The 17,133-nt window shown below is 34.1% G+C and overlaps 2 pseudogenes across 1 annotated transcript; one reads left to right on the top strand and one right to left on the bottom strand.

Moving 5' to 3' along the window:
* Positions 1–673: 673 nt before the first annotated feature.
* On the bottom strand, positions 674–1,102 carry LOC143533693 (secreted RxLR effector protein 161 pseudogene; annotated as a pseudogene).
* Positions 1,103–12,218: 11,116 nt separating this feature from the next.
* Positions 12,219–13,303, top strand: LOC143533692 (glyoxylase I 4 pseudogene; annotated as a pseudogene). The gene is made up of 3 exons (XR_013135404.1): positions 12,219–12,370; positions 12,835–12,940; positions 13,052–13,303. The product of XR_013135404.1 is annotated as a glyoxylase I 4 pseudogene (transcript).
* The last annotated feature ends 3,830 nt before the right edge of the window (positions 13,304–17,133 follow it).

Genomic DNA, 17,133 nt, shown 5'->3' with positions numbered 1-17,133 from the left:
CTCCTAGCGGTTGTAGATACGATGTCTTTGAACATACCCCCATTTATGTAAACGACAATACACTTCACACAACACTCTCCCTGGTTTGGCCAACCCCTCACTGTCGTGTCCTATTATGTTCCTGAAACAATAGCCTGGTTCTGCGAGAGCTCTAGGATTTTTGCCCCAAAATCCATTCGAACCGACCCTAGTTCTCTCTCACATAGGTGATTCTTGCTCGAATCATTAAAAGCAATAGGTTTGTTGATTTCCACAAATCATTAACCTTTATTATGCTTATCCTTACAACACGTGTCACTGATTGGAATGGAGTAGGACGCGCGCGCACGCAACACCCTTTAGTTTAGTTTGGGGTACTCCCCCACAGTGACCACCCTTGGTTTCATGATTAAGTTGTCCTATTGAACCTAGATCTTGGGATCTCCAGTCAACTAGGTTAGGTTTCCCTCATGTCCCCTTTTCCCATGGGCTTTAGTCCCATTCCTTTTGACGACTTGTTAACTAACTCTTTGCTTAAGCCTTTTGTTAACGGGTCTGCAATGTTATCTTTTGACTTCACATAGTCAATCGTGATAACACCCGTTGTGAGTAGTTGTCGTACCGTGTTATGTCTACGTCGAATATGCCTTGATTTGCCGTTGTACATCACGCTATGGGCTCTACCAATTGCTGATTAACTGTCACAATGTATCCAAATAACCGACAAAGGCTTTGTCCATATTGGAATATCTTCCATAAATTGACGTAGCCATTCCGCCTCTTCACCACATTTATCCAAGGCTATAAACTCCGATTTCATCGTGGATCTAGCCATAATCGTTTGCTTAGAAGACTTCCAAGCAATAGCTGCACCACCAAGTGTGAATACATATCCACTTGTTGATTTAGAATCTCTTATATCCGAAATCCATTTTGCATCACTGTATCCTTCGATCACAGCTGGATCTCGATTATAATGGAATCCATAGTCTCTTGTGTATCTTAAGTACCTTAGAACCCGTGTTATACTTTTCCAATGTTCCACGCTCGGATTACTAGTATATCTACTTAGCCTACTCACGGCATAAGCTAGATCGGGTCGAGTACATGTCATAAGATACATTAGACTACCAATAATTCTTGAGTACTCTAACTGAGCAACACCCTCGCCTCTATTTTTAGATAGATGGTGGGTCGTATCAATTGGAGTTGACGCAACGCGAATTATTGAATTTCTCAAGAATTTTATCCACATAGTGAGATTGACTCAATATAAGACCATTTTGGGTTCTAGTAATTTGAACCCCAAGAATCACGTCCGCGAGACCCAAGTCTTTCATGTCAAACCTCGCTTTCAACATATCTTTTGTAGATTTAATCATAGTATCATTACTCCCAATGATAAGCATATCATCTACATAAAGACATAAAATCACATAACCTCCTGGTGTGTCCTTCACATAGACACATTTGTCACATTCGTTTATTTTGAAACCATTGTCAAGCATGTCACGATCAAACTTTAAGTGCCATTGTTTTGGAGCTTGCTTCAAACCATACAATGATTTGACTAGTTTACATACTTTGCCCTCTTTCCCTGGGGTGGAGAAACCCTCGGGTTGCTCCATGTAAATCTCTTCATCTAAATCGCCATTTAGAAATGCAGTTTTTACATCCATTTGGTGAATTTCCAAATTTCGTAAGGCCGCGATTGCAAGAACCAACCTTATTGAGGTTACTCGCGTGACCGGCGAGTAAGTATCAAAATAGTCTAGACCTTCTTTTTTTCTATACCCTTTGATCACTAACCTTGCTTTGTATTTATCAATACTTCTATCGGCTTTCATCTTCCTTTTGAATATCCAACGATATCCAAGGGATTTACAACCCGGCGGAAGATCTACTAACTCCCAAGTATGATTTTGCAATATAGAATCTATCTCGTTCTTAATTGCTTCTTTCCATTGAGGTGATTCTGCGGAGGTAACCACCTCGCGGTAGGTATTGGGCTCACCCTCAACCATGTAGCTCACGAAATCATGACCGAAGGATTTTTCAATCCTTGGTCTTTGCTTCGTCTAAGCTCACATTCCTCAATTTCGGGTCGTTCATGTCTCTCATCATGAACAGTATCATCAATCGCTCTTGATGTACTTGCTTCATCAACCGCTCTTGATGAACTCGCATGTGTTTTCCTTAAACAGGGAAACACATTTTCGAAAAAATCGTTGGTCATCCACTCAACAATAGTGCCTTCATGTACATTGGGATTCTTGGACTCATGTACAAGAAACCTATGCACATTACCATGGTGTGCATATCCAATGAATATACAATCCACGGTTTTAGGTCCTATCGTTAGTGCCTTTGGTGGCGGAACTGTCACCTTGGCAAGGCACCCCCACACTCGAATGCATTTGTATGAAGGTTTTTTACCCTTCTATAACTCATACGGAGTCACGTCCGTTTTCTTGCGGGGTATCTTATTCAAGATATAATTGGCCGAGAGAATAGCCTCCCCCCCACAAGTCGTAGCTCATGCCCGAGCTAATCAACATGGCATTCATCATCTCTTTTAATGTACGGTTCTTTCGTTCCGCAATGCCATTTGATTGTGGAGAATAAGGTGGGGTACGCTCATGTATTAGGCTACTTTTTGCGCATATTTCCCCAAATGGTGAAACATCACTTCGCAAAGTTTTTACTCTCCGTTTTTGTTGATTTTCAACCTCATCTTTATACAAGATAAACTTGTCTATTGCTTCATCCTTACTTTTAAGTAATTATACATAGCAATACCGAGTACTATCATCAATGAACGTGATGAAATACTTATTTCCACCTCTTGTGGGAGTGGCTTTTAAATCGCACACATCGGTGTGGATTAAATCAAGGGGTTCGGTTATTCGTTGAAACGATTTGAAAGGCTTTCTCATTAGTTTGGATTCAACACATGTTTCGCATTTATATTTTGAATCGATTTTAAAACATGGAATGCTATTTAATTTAATTAAACGTCGAATTGAATTAAAATTTACATTACCTAGTCTACCATGCCAAACACAAGAATTAGAATTTGACGACTCAATCATGTAAATAAAAGCTGCAATTTTATTCATAGAATTTTTGACAACAATTACATTCAATTTGAACATAGCATTGTCGACATAACCCTTGCCGACAAACATTCCATTTTTCGATAAAATAAATTTATCCGATTCAATCACCAAGCGAAATCCGTGCTTGTTGAGCATCCATTCCGAGACAAGATTCTTGCGAATCTCGGGAACATAGAGAACTTCTTTCAACGTGAGCTCCTTGCCAGAAATCCACTTCAAAACCACATCGCCTCCCCCCATGATGTCCGCAGTCGCTTTATTCCCCATGTAAAGCTTCTGGTCACCCGCCGCCTCTTTGAAATTCATAAAGAGTTGTTTGTCACCGCAAACATGGCGGGTTGCGCCGGTGTCAACGTACCACCCTTTGGGAGCGTCTCCCACAACGTTGACTTCCTCGATGAAAGCCACTTCCTCGGTAATCATTGCCACGAGAGGAGTGCCATCCTCGTCCACCAAATGCGCACGCTCGCGCTTCGGTTTCTTGCACTGGTTCGCCCAGTGCCCCATCTCGTTACAGTTGTAACATGGTCCTTGGAAAGGTGGAGGCTTCTTTTTCACAGCCCATTTCTTCACACCAAGGTCCACTTTCGCTTTCCCTTTGTTACTTTTGCCTTGGCCCTTGTTGCCCCCTTTGGAGGATTGACCGTACTCGACTAAGTTAGCCTTGGCGGAAACATCCACTATGCTACCTTTTTGAGTTCTCTTATTGTCTTCTTCTATCCGAAGTCAAACAATAAGATCATCAATGGTCATCTCCTTTCGCTTGTGTTTAAGATAATTCTTAAACTCAATCCAACCAGGAGGCAATTTTTCAATCATCGCTGCCACTTGAAATGTCTCACTATGTGTCATTCCCTCAGCAAAGATGTCGTGAAGTATAACTTGCACCTCTTAGACTTGACTAATTACAGTCTTAGAGTCAACCATTTTATAGTACAAGAAACGGGCGACAACAAATTTCTTTGTTCCCGCATCCTCCGTTTTGTACTTTTTGTCTAAAGACTCCCATAATTCTTTGGCAGACTTTATTGAAGAGTACACGTTATACAACACGTCAACTAAACTGTTTAACACATGGTTTCAACATAAGAATTCCAAATACTTCCACGCATCTACCGCACTCAAAGTTTGAGCGTCGGTCTCCCCCTCCGCGTTAGTGGCTAGGGGAGCGGATTCTGTCAAGAACCTTGCAAGGTTCAAGGTGGTCAAATAGAAGAACATCTTTTGTTGCCACCGTTTAAAGTGCAAACCCGAGAACTTCTCGGGTTTTTCAGCGTGATTAGCCATGGTAGTCGCTCCTACTATAACGGACAAATGCGTACCGGTAACCTTGCTCGATGACGGTGATGCCATTTTTTCTGAAAAATAAACTATGCTAAGTTAGTTTTTCGGAAATATTTATAGTGGTCGCTCCCACTAAATTAAAGTTACGCAAAACTTTTTAATCCGAACTCTCGAATTAACCCACCGAAGGTGTTCTAAGTCCAACTTTGAAGGGACCAAACAATGGGTTTTTCCAAGAGTTTAGCGTTAAAAAATCCGGATTGTAACCGGTTTCCGTTTCTACAAAGTCGCTCCTTTGAATAGAAACGGAAAAAAAATGTTTTTTAAAAACACAACCGCGTGAAACAAAACTAGTTTGAGTCACACGAGAATGTTTTGAATACATGAATGGTGATTTTTAAAAAAAATTGTTTTAAGATTGTATGAAACCGTTCGCGTATAAAAACACTTTTAATAAAATGATTACAATACAAGGAATTAAGCCTATCTAGGAAATCAAGTAAATTACAATACGAATTACACCAGAAAAAATCAAAATTATAATACAATTGAAATAAAATAATGCAAGAAAGGTGTAGAAGAAGAATGGTGTCATAGTCTTTGTGGCCGAGGATCGTGTTTTACACGGGGCCCTTAAAACAAATTCCGGGTCTCTCCCCGTTTTGTTTCCCAGGGTACAACTTCCTAAGTAATATGTACTGCCAGGGAGGGCTCTTGCACCTGAATAGTACCTTAAAGAAAATGATGAAGATGTTCAAGAATGTTGGAATTTTTTTAAGGAGAAAGTTGGAGAAAACACAAGAGAGAATGTGTTAATTTTGTGTTTTTTGTGTATCTACAACCAAGGAGCTCCCTTGGTATTTATACTAGTAGAAAGTTGAAACCATTCAACCATCATTAACCAAAACTTTAATTTTTTGACCAAATTAAAGGAATCATTAACCAAAACTTTAATTTTTTTGATCAAATTAAAGGACACTTTAATGGCTTTGACTAATTGACTAACTGACTAACAACTTTAAATAAAATAATTCAAAGTTTAAACATATATATATATATTTCACAAAAATTTTCCAACAATGTTTTCATGTGACATAAATAATAAAATGTCATCCCTAAACCTTCTTAGCTTAAGGACAGATTACGTGTATTGTTTATTTTAGAATTAAACTTTTAGCAGTCTTTTATTATTTAATAGTTTATTACGATATGGTGGCTGATTAGTATAACTTGGCTTGTTCCATTCTTTATTTTCTCATTTACTTATCACTCAATTAATATAGCTGATTAAATGAGATCATGATGTCTTTAACGTAAGAAAATAAAAGAAAAGAAAACATTGCTATGGCTGACACATAAAGATTAAGTAATGTTTGATAGCTCTTAACACTAATGATAGAGACGGAGTCTTTTAATACCAAGGTTTTGGGCTCAAGTCCCACTACCAGCAAAGAAATTTACCTTTAAAAAAAATGTTCAATAGCTTAGGCACAACATGTCGGATTAAAAAAAAAACCACTAGGCCAAATTAACTTTTATTTTTTAATTTGTATAGCTTCATATCTTATTAATATTATAAACTTACATCAAAAGATAAGCTAGTTTCATATATTACTCAATTTTAAATTAGTAGGTTATACATTTAACTTTTAAAATTTTAAATTATTTATAATGTCATTTGAAGTTTAAAATTAATTTGACTTGTCTTATCAGTAAACCAGTAAGACGATTGGTTATACTGTTAACCTGAATATGAAAACATTGTTTGTATAAAAGTAAATAGGATTTTGTTTATGGTGGAATTGGATGTGCTTAAAGATGGGTACGTTTGTTCATCTCCATCAGGCTAATTTCTTTTATTAATAGGTGTGATAGTTTTATTGCAAATCCTTTTTGTTGTGTGGTTGTTAAACTAGTTGAAAAGAATGTAAAATAAATTTTTGTTGTTGCTCCTTAAGGCGTGTAACGTGTATCACATTATCATCGCTTCTAACCTAATGATATCAAAGTATGTAAATAGTGGTATTCCTTTTTAGATGGTAACAATTCAAGTTCTAAGGTAGACAAATATTTAGATTTAGAACTAGAGGTAGCGAGTTATGTGACTTATTAGTCATTCTAAAAGAACAAAATGGTTTTAAGTCCACAAGTGATTATCACATATCAACATCTAAAAGAACTCTCTCCAATTATAAAATACTTAAATAGTTGATTTCTTTTCATAATTTTAGTTTATGTAAATATATGGTATAATAAGTTTCTAAAAATGGCTAGATTGTTATTTAATATATAATATATATACACATACTAGTTTTAGAGTCCGTGTCACACACAGGATAATTCAAATTATAAATTATAAGTAAAACAAATAATTACATAACGTATACGAATAAAATGTATCACATTTATACTTATATCTATACAATGTGTACATAAATTGATTTTATTTATATCACAAAATGATTTTTTTAAATGAACATAATAAAAAAAATGACCATGCAAAATCGTACCCTAGAATGCTTCTTTCTATTGAAAAATTCATTCTCGGTGTCATATATGTATAATTAAAAGAATTTTGGTTATGAACCAATTTCGAAAATAAGACTTCTCATACGATTGTAGTTCTAACTACTCAGCCTAAATACAAAAGAGGCGTTACCTTTATTGATATATTTATCAATTTACCACCCATCAAAAGAAAGTAGGATATTAAATTGTAGCAATGGATGTTCTTCAAGAACTATGTTTTTCTGAGCTACACCATAAAAATGATTTTGATAAGTTTTAGAGGGCTTCTTGACAACATAAAAAATAGCATGTTAACCAATTCAATTTTGTGAGTATTTTGTTTCATTTGAGTATAGTTTTACATGACATGCTTCCCATATAACATTTTGATCACTATTGAAGGAAAAAATTAATGTTGACATAAATATTTCAAATTTGATATAAGTTAGAAGCATTGATAGGCATGGGGGTGGCATGTCGAAAGTGTTTGCAATCTTTTCTTTAATTTTAATAGTTGAGGGAAAAATAGTCAATTATCCTGAACCTTTTGATTATTTCAAAAAATGCCTTTAAAATAAACTTGAAACCCGAATAATGTTTAAAATTCTAACTTTCATATTTTTGACATTTTAAAGTCAACATTTTGAACTCATAACAAATTTAGCAATAAATCTATTTTGCATTCTCAAACTTTTAAAAATATTCAAAATTTTCATTTTTAACCCGTAATAAATTTTGACCCAAATGTGGTTAACTTGTACCAAACAATATATTTACCAACTTTTAACCCATATAATCAAATTTAACTTTCACAAAAAACCCAAAACAATTTTTATTTGAGAAACATAATTTGTTGTTGATTTTTGGAATTCACCAAGTATTTTGAAATATATAGTACAATAATATGTTAGTATTTATATTTATAAAAATATATAGATATTATATAAATATAGTGTAAAAGGAAAGTGAATAATTATTGATTTATTACACATATTATGGTATATTAGTTTTGGAGGGAAAAAAATTTGTGAGAATTAACCAAAACATGACAAGTGTACTTATTTATTTTACTTTATTAGAATAGGTAGATATATATATATATAGAAAATGGTTCAAATAAGAATAAAGAGTTTCCTAGAAATGATAAGAACCAATAGATTTTTAACATTTGGCATTAAAACCTTTGGTAAAAGAATAATTATAGGAAACTATGTCGGTTATAATGATGAAAGAGTAATTCTATGAAACTATATCGGTTTTTGGTAATTTTAAATCTCAACAATTGATTAACATTATCCAATGACTATGAATTATTCCTAGAAAACTATCTCTTTTTATTTTAACTCACCCATATATATATAGGGTAAGGTTAAAATAAAAACCCACTTGAGTTGTGAAAACTCTAGAAACTCATTCTCAACCACATGTTTTTAATTAAAGTTTGAATCTTGTAGTTCACAATTAAAGTTAATAAAAAAAATGTAAACATAAGCATAACTTGTTCTCCCTCCTGAAACATATATAAAAATTAGCAAAAAAATGTTAAAAGATAGCAAAACATTTTTTTATTAGTTTTCGATGTTTTGTATTAAATGTTACAACATATATTACGTGTGTAACAAAAAAAAATGATGTTACATAAGGTTTTCACGAGTTTTATCAACTTAAATGAGTTTTCATTATATACTTTCCCAATATATATAAGCATATAGCCAATTATATTCATTGTAGATCTCTGTTATAACTAACACAACACATAAAAGTTTATTTAAAATGCAAAGAGACTAGAAATTCTCAATCACGTAAGAAGTAATATCACCATATACACATTTTAATACCATTAAAACATACAAGCCTATGCTATTTAATAAACTATGTATTTAAGTAAGTAACTAACAATTTGTGATTAATTAATAAATTATATTTTAATTCGCATATGACTCAGCTTTCAATATATGGTAATCACTAGTCTACATATGATATCAATAATGCTTCTGGTTTATTTAATTTGATTAATATAACAGGTCACTTGAGGATGTGAAGAGCCGATCTAGGATTACCTGGTGTTGGTTGGGCATGATCAATCAATCACGTGCAATCAAATTAAATCGACCCTTAATTTGTTTAAAATTAACGATTTATATTCTTTTGCTGTGATGCTCGTTTTGTCATATTGTGATCTCAATTTCATAATAAGTCCAAATCACATAAATTAAGTAATTAACATATTTTGCTTAACATACTTATAGGGTGAGTACAAAAACTAAGGGTATGCTTGGTCGGAGGTAATAGAATGAATGGTGAATGGAATGAGAGAAGGAATGAAATGTATAAGGAAATGAAATGGATAATTACCATTCATATGTCTTGTTTGGTTAACCTATAGGAATGAAATGAATTATTGTTTTATGTTGTTTGGTATAAAAAAAATTGTAGGAATGAAATATAAATAATAAAAACACTCCTATCTAAAAATATATCTTTTTACAAAAAAAAAAAAAAAAACCCGGAATGGCGATGTGGTGGTAGCTCCGGCGACGAAAGTGGTGGTTTCGGTGGCGACGGTGGTGGTGGGCGGTGGTTGTGGTGGTGGTAGTGGGGGGGGGGGTCAAGCGGTGGTAGCATTGGTAGTGATGGCGATGGTAAGGCGGCGACGACGGTGGTGGCGGTGTAAGGGCAGCAGTGGTGGTGACGAAGGTGGTGGCAATGACGACGGTGGCGGTCAAGTGGTGGTGGCAGCATTGATAGTGGTGGTGGTCATTGTTAGGTGGTGGTTTTGTTGAGAAAGTATGGTGAAGGAGGAATAGAATGAAAAAAAGAAGAGGGGTGGGAAGAAATGGTTTTGATGGAATGAGATTCTATGTGTAATGAATGATTCTATTCCATTGAGCAACCAAACACCACTTTTTTCATTCCCACGTAATGAATCATTTCATTTCCACTGTCATTCCTGCATACCAAACACTACCTAAAATGTAACTAATTAAATCGACTTTCATTAACTAAATAGTTACGAAATCGACTGCAGTTTTCTGTCCTTGAATCCCCAACTTTTCAAGACAGTGTATATCTATAGATGTGTCGTTAGTTTAGTGTGTAATTCTATAAATAATATGGTATCTTTTTATTTGGCATGGCTAGTCCGGTAACAAGAGATTAGACGATTGTTTTACTACCTATATATAGATCAATGAGCATGCTATCTGTTTTAGTTCATTACTTAGTCTTACATGTGTTCATAACATTTATAATCATCTCAGTGCGTATACATTGCACATAAAATATAACGTTTTATTTATACTGTTCTAATAGCTAAATATTTATAACTGATAACTTTAGTTGATATTATTATTATTATTATTATTATTATTATTATTATTATTAATATGCTTTAACCCACTTAAAAAAAAGGTGGTGGTGTTATATTCACATCGATGGATGCCGTTGTTTGAGCCGTACATGATAAGGCGGACTCTTTTTACATGACAATATTGATAACCGACACTTACAGATATGAATCTCTATTCTATTTATTCATCATTGTGATGTGTTATATGATAGTATTGATAAGTGACGCTTATAGATATGAATACATTTTCAATTCTGATTATACATGATAGTGAAGTGTTGCATGACAAGTGACACTTATAGTATTTCAATTCTGTTTATTCATACCTTTTCATGGAAAGACACACAAAAGCTAGTAATCAACAATTCAATATCCATACTTAATAAAAAAAACAAATCCTAGTTATATTATTAATTTAATATTCTTTTAGGACTTTTCGAGCTTTTATAATGTAACACGAGTTATTTTGAAATTTAATGTTGATATAAGAAAGTTATGTGAAAAAGTTATATTTTAGTTTTCATAGAAAATGAGTACGTACCGTTGTATTATTAATTAGCTACGTACACAAACTATATTTTACATATACAAAAGTTATATTTTAATTATAGAGTATGAGGGTACGTCACATCACGCTACACCGTATAAGTTGCAAGACCCAAGTCGTGTTAATCAGTTGCACCATGTGATCCGGACACATTCGCAGAAGGCGCACTAATTGAGCCGTGCAACACCGTTGGGCTGCGACTCCACGCTAGGTCACTCTGCTCCAAAGTCATAACACAGAGCCCCCCATGGCGCGCTATAGTAGCCAGGCACTTCATCCATTCGTGTCTCAGTCAGGTGTGTTGTGGTTCATAAAGGGTGTTTCACATTCTTAGGGTTTCCAATAATTCTTGTATCTAAAAAACAATTACCAACGACTCCTACTAAACTACTCCAAAGTTTATCCTTTCTCCTATGCAGAACAAGTTCTCACTCCTTATTTATCTTTTCATATTCGCATGTAACAGTTTCGAACACTTAACTTCAAATATCAAGATCTTGTGCTCATTTATCTTAACTCCATTTTAATACACTTTAATTTATCACAAAGCTGTCACAGGCGACATAACCCAAATTAACCCGAAAAATAATGCTTACATCACACATATTTACATATAAATGATATTTACAAAGTTGATAAAAATAATTTTACAGCTTGTATAAAAAAAATTATTTTCTTCCACTATCTTCTCAACCATACTAGACAAGATATTATTGGTGCTACATCTAATATAAAAATTAGAGAGGTTTAACTTATATTAATCCAACATGTCCCATACCTAATATTTACAGCTGTATATATTATATTATTATATTATTATTAATTAATATTAACTGAACCAAACCGATCTATGAAGTTGGTTTAGTGGTAAGAGATATGCTCTCTTAAAATGGAGACGTAGGTTCAATTCCTATATATTAAAGCTAATTCGAAGGGCGCCTAATTGAGGAACAAATCAGGGCTTTAATCCCTTATTCGAACATGATATAAACAAAGGTTTACAAATTCCATTCGATTCCCCCACATACAAGGGACGGTCTTGCGGAGGTGGAAGAGTCAACCTAGGACGTAGTCAGAAGAGAGAGGTTTACAATACCCTGCCGTTAGAAAAAAAGAAAGCTGATGAGGTTTGCCTGCATGGCCCACAAGCCACATGAATGGTATAGCAACGTGGAACCACGTGTCAACTTGTAGACTATACTGACACAGTGACACGTGGATACGAAAACTCCAGAACATGGCAACCTTACTAAATCTTCAGTCTATAAATAAACTCACCTTCACTCTCAACATCCACCACTCCCATTAATATTATTCAGTGCCATCTTTTGAATCTTTGTAGTGCAAGAACAATCTTGCTTAATATTCACATAAACTTACGTTGTCCTCGTTGTTTAATTTGGTTGGTTTACGACTGTTTGATCGTCGAAAAATGGAGATTGCTGGAAATCCGTTGCACTTGAAGTCGTTAAATCATATCTCGCTAGTATGTCGTTCGGTCGAAGAATCGGTTGTTTTCTACACTAACGTTCTAGGATTTGTCCCCATCAGAAGGCCTGGTTCTTTTGATTTTGACGATGCATGGTAATTATTTCATTCTCATGCTAGCATAATATATATATATGCTTAAATTAATATATATTTTAATTATAAGTGTAACATGCTAATTATTTTATTTTCTTAATTATTATATGATACAAGTATTTACAATTTTGGTATATACAAATGTGTTTTTATTTTATACAAAGGGTGAAATTACAAATCAAGATTACCGTAAGGGCATACCACTTTTATCTGATTTCACGCCATCAAACTGTCGTTTAAAAGACTCAAACGGTCGTTTTGGCCAAGAAGTCAAAACGTTAAAAAACTATTGGTTAGAAAAGTCGTTTGAACAATATATATATATGGACGATTATTATGAAAATTGTTAATAGCTATCCAATATCCAGTCCGTTGTACGGTCAGACTTTGAAAACTTTTGGTTTCGGTCTTTGATATTAATGCTCTGATAATATTCTAATATTGATTGATTGATTGTTTCGCAGGTTATTTAATTACGGAATCGGAATTCATCTTTTACAATCAGAAAACCCTAATAACATGACCAAGAAAAGCGAAATAAACCCTAAAGATAATCATATTTCTTTCCAGGTAACAAATTTTTAAACTATTATTATTATTATTATTATTATTATTATTATTATTATTATAGTTTTGATCAATATATTTTAATGTTTTTGAGGTGTGTGAGTGTGATCACAGTGTGAGAGCATGGGAGCGGTGGAGAAGAAGCTGACTGAGATGAATATAGTTTACAGGAGACAGAGAGTCGAAGAAGGTGGAATCTACGTGGATCAGTTATTCTTTCATGATCCAGATGGGTTCATGATCGAGATATGCAACTGTGATAACCTTCCGGTGATTCCGATAGCCGCGGAAACCGTCCGATCATGCTCACGGGTTAACTTGGACATCATTTCCCAGAAACAAATGCATACATTTGTTCAGATGTAGTACGTTCATGTATGTTTGGTCTTTGGTTTTGTTGTCATGTTTACGGTTTCGGTTTAGAGGTCTTATGTAGTGTCTTCGTCTTCTTGAATAAATTTGATAGTTTCGATCGTTATTTGTTGATGTCAAATCTCATATGAATATTCGGGCACATACTGATTTAACTTTTAAGGCTGTGGGTATGTCTCATGGAAGACCCAAAGAGTCCTACGTGGAAAATCCCTCGAAAAGAGTGAGAGAAACATCACACCACATGTAGACGGTCGCACGTGAATTGAGGGTGGTCATTCTTTCAAGGGTCCAACAAGATTTGTTTATTTTTCATTTTATATATTTTTAAATAAAATGAATCATAAAGTGGTAAGGCTAAATTAGGAGGAAAAGCTGAGTCAGCAATGAGGTGGCGCAGACGTTAAGAATTGGAAATAATGATAAATATGAGTCATAATACGTGGTCTTATCAAATTGATTCTCTCATATTTGATATTTCAAACCAAATTCATAATTAGATTTTATGGACCCTGTTCCGATGACATGTCATCGCTACTCACTACAAGCTAGGGTTGGAGGGTAAAAGGGGCCACCATTTTAAAAAATTGTCCCGACGACAATTGTATCGATCTACTGGTTAATGATTAAATTGTGTATCATAAGCAAATGCCATACTAATAAAAACATATCTAAACATATATCACACTAATAATTATAATAATAACGTATTTAGGTATATATTATTAACTCATCTACAAGAACACGATGACCGCATCAACACGTATATAAGAACACGTGTAAACATTTTATGCTATGTTTTAATGCAAGGTGATCATATTGCACAAAGACTTGTAAAATTTTCAACGCAAACGTCATGTTTAACAAAGTCAAGTCGGTTAATAGTGATCACGAATAGTGAGTAACCAAAATATAACAACAATAAATTAACGAAAATAGTTAACAATTGAGATTTTTTGATGGTTATATGTTTATAGGTAAACAAAATAACTGAAAAACCACTAATACCAACATACATGCTATAACTTGGGTTAGGGCCCGTAAAGTTTCAAATATGAATTCAATTCCAACAAAGTTTAACTCCCTGTGGGTTTTTGGACGGACAGGTTTTTACCCGAAACAGCAAAAATGTGGGGTTTGGACTACCCAACACTATATATGATCACGGATGTATAGTAACCTTTCGACTTTCACTATTGGATATGGACCCCGAGTAGCCAAAGTTTATTTGTTGGAATTAGTTGATGAGTTGGTTAAAGTGATGTATATTAACCTTTCGACTTTCACCATTAGATATGGACCCCGAGTAGCTAAAGTTTATTTGTTGGAATTAGTTGATGAGTTGGTTAAAGTGTTGTATTTAAAACGTGAGGCGTCGGCTTAACTCTTTCTTTTACCTTTTTTTGTCTTTTCATATCTTTTTGGTTTTCTTTCCTTCTTTTTCTTTTTTAAATTTTTGCGAAGCATTTTTTATTACACGGTTTAAGATCATAGTATTTTTAAACAATTCATCAATTGTGTTTTAGTGGTAGGAGATTTGGGTTTTTCAATGAAAGATTTGAGTTTGGCTTTATGCAAAGTTGTCAGTTTGAATCCTGAGACCACCCATGTTTTCATCCCACCATGTGTTACACCGGAGAGTTATGCTTTTGTAGCGTTACAACAACTGTCAAATGACAGCTGACGATATGGTTTTTCAAAGGAACGTCCAAACTAAACTCTAAAGCTAGTGTAAACAACATAGTTTTGTCATAGTTGGGCAAAGAGGCTTTCCAAATTTGGAGATTGCGATAGCATAAATACAACAAAGTCGCCATTAAAAAAAACTTTCTAACCACTACGTTCCGATTCGATATACAAAGGCAAGTCGCCTTTAAAACGAAGCGAACACGTGCGTATATTCTAGGTAGGCCTGCAAACAAACCGAATGTTCGGTGAACTGTTCGTGAATCGTACGACGGGAAGTTCGTTTGTGTTCATTTATTTAATAAACGAACGAACATGAACAAAAAAACTGTGTTCGTTTAATTAAACGCGCGTACATAAACATATGTTCCGCTCGTTCATTTATGTTCATGAACGTTCGTTTATTTGCATTCATTTATGTTTGTTTATTTATGCTTGTTTATGTATTAAAAGAAAATAATTAAATAATATATGGATGAATCATCTGCTTAAAGGTTTTATATTTGTTAATCTGTTCATTTATGTTCATTTATATTCATTTACATTTGTTCATACATGTTCATTTATGCTCGTTTATCTTTGTTCAGTTATGATTGTTTAGATATTAAACAAACGAACATAAAAGAACACAAATGCTCATTTTTTAAAATAAACGAGTATGAATATAAATATTTATTCTATTAAGCATAACTATTTATTTGATTAAGTATTCGTGTTCATTAAAGTTAAATCAATGAACACGAACATGCACTTGTTTATGTTCGTTCGATTCATTTACATGTTTTCATTATTCACGTTGATAAAATTGGTCTCAATCTTTGGTCATAGACGATTTTATTTGTGTTCTTTGACATATTTATTTCCTTAATTTCCTTAATGAACGGAAATGTACACAAAATCCCGTTCATAAGTGTTTGCGAACCGTAGATTAAACTTATACTTGTTGATCGGATCGGAGATTAAACTCCACCACCGCATCCGTCCACTGCTCCGCCGTAGATATCCGATCAGATTACAGTGTACGTATTCCTATCGTCAACATACATGCATATATTGCTTGTTCGGAGATATCCATCTATGTAAAACTAATTGCTAGTAGTTAGGGTTTGCTATTTCCCCAAATTATGTAGGTGCTTGTGAAATTAGATCTGAACCGTAGATTCTGAAGCTAAAATATTGATGTTATGTATCTGTAGTTCATTCTAGGGTTTCAATATATTATACAACAATTGAGTTGCTTATTGCTTAGATCATTCAGATGAAAGTGAATAGTGAAATAGAACAATAGATTCAAGTCTGCATTATAGATAACTAGTGTAATTTGATCCAGCACCTGGTTTTGCGATTTCTGTTTTCAATTAGGTTAGGTTTGATGTTTAGGCAACTGAAATTAACTGATAACCGGACCGCCGCTGAACTTATTTAACCGATAAACGAAGTTAGTGACTGTTATGGTTAAAGTTATTTGATTAACTGAATAATCGGTTGTGGTCATGGTTAAGGATGTTCCATAACTGAACCGAACGGAAATTAATTAAGACATTCTTACGTTGAAATGAATATACGTATATATGTATGTAGGGATGCATTCTTTTCAGAACTGAAAGTATGTTAGGAACTACGAGAACGGCATATTGCACTTGTAAATAATGCTTAAAAGATAATTGTAGATAGTGGGAGAGAGAGTATGAGTGGTTAAATATCTGCCTTGTGTACCACATTTAAATCAAAATGTACAATACTGTTGCGTGGATCTCGCAGTTCTCAAAATTTTTTTGGTTCTCATTTGAACGCCTCGGGGTCTCTATGCCAATGTTGTAACGCAAAACCTTGAGAATATGTATATATTAATCTTCATGCAATTCTCGTTTGATGTCTTCCTTTTCCATGTTCATTTTGGTAAATTGTAGTTCAAACTTGGCTTGGACAATTAACCGAAACTGAACCATAACCGAGCTCCAAAACCAGTTAACTGAAATCGAAGTTCGGTTATGGTTATGGTTATGGTTATGGCTAAGGGTAAAAATCAAACCGAACCACAATTTGTGCATCCCTAGGATGTAGTTTGCATTTCTGAAATTTACTTTTGCAAAGGAATTGTTGATATGCATATGAATGATATAGTCCAGTTAACTTAT

The sequence above is a fragment of the Bidens hawaiensis genome, unplaced genomic scaffold (genome assembly GCF_021521415.1).
Source record: "Bidens hawaiensis isolate Kalapana, Puna unplaced genomic scaffold, B.hawaiensis_p1.1 tig00009828_1, whole genome shotgun sequence".
In the NCBI taxonomy this organism is placed as follows: domain Eukaryota; kingdom Viridiplantae; phylum Streptophyta; class Magnoliopsida; order Asterales; family Asteraceae; genus Bidens; species Bidens hawaiensis.
Note: the sequence above shows the minus strand (reverse complement) of the source record. Positions and strands in the feature narration are given on the sequence as shown.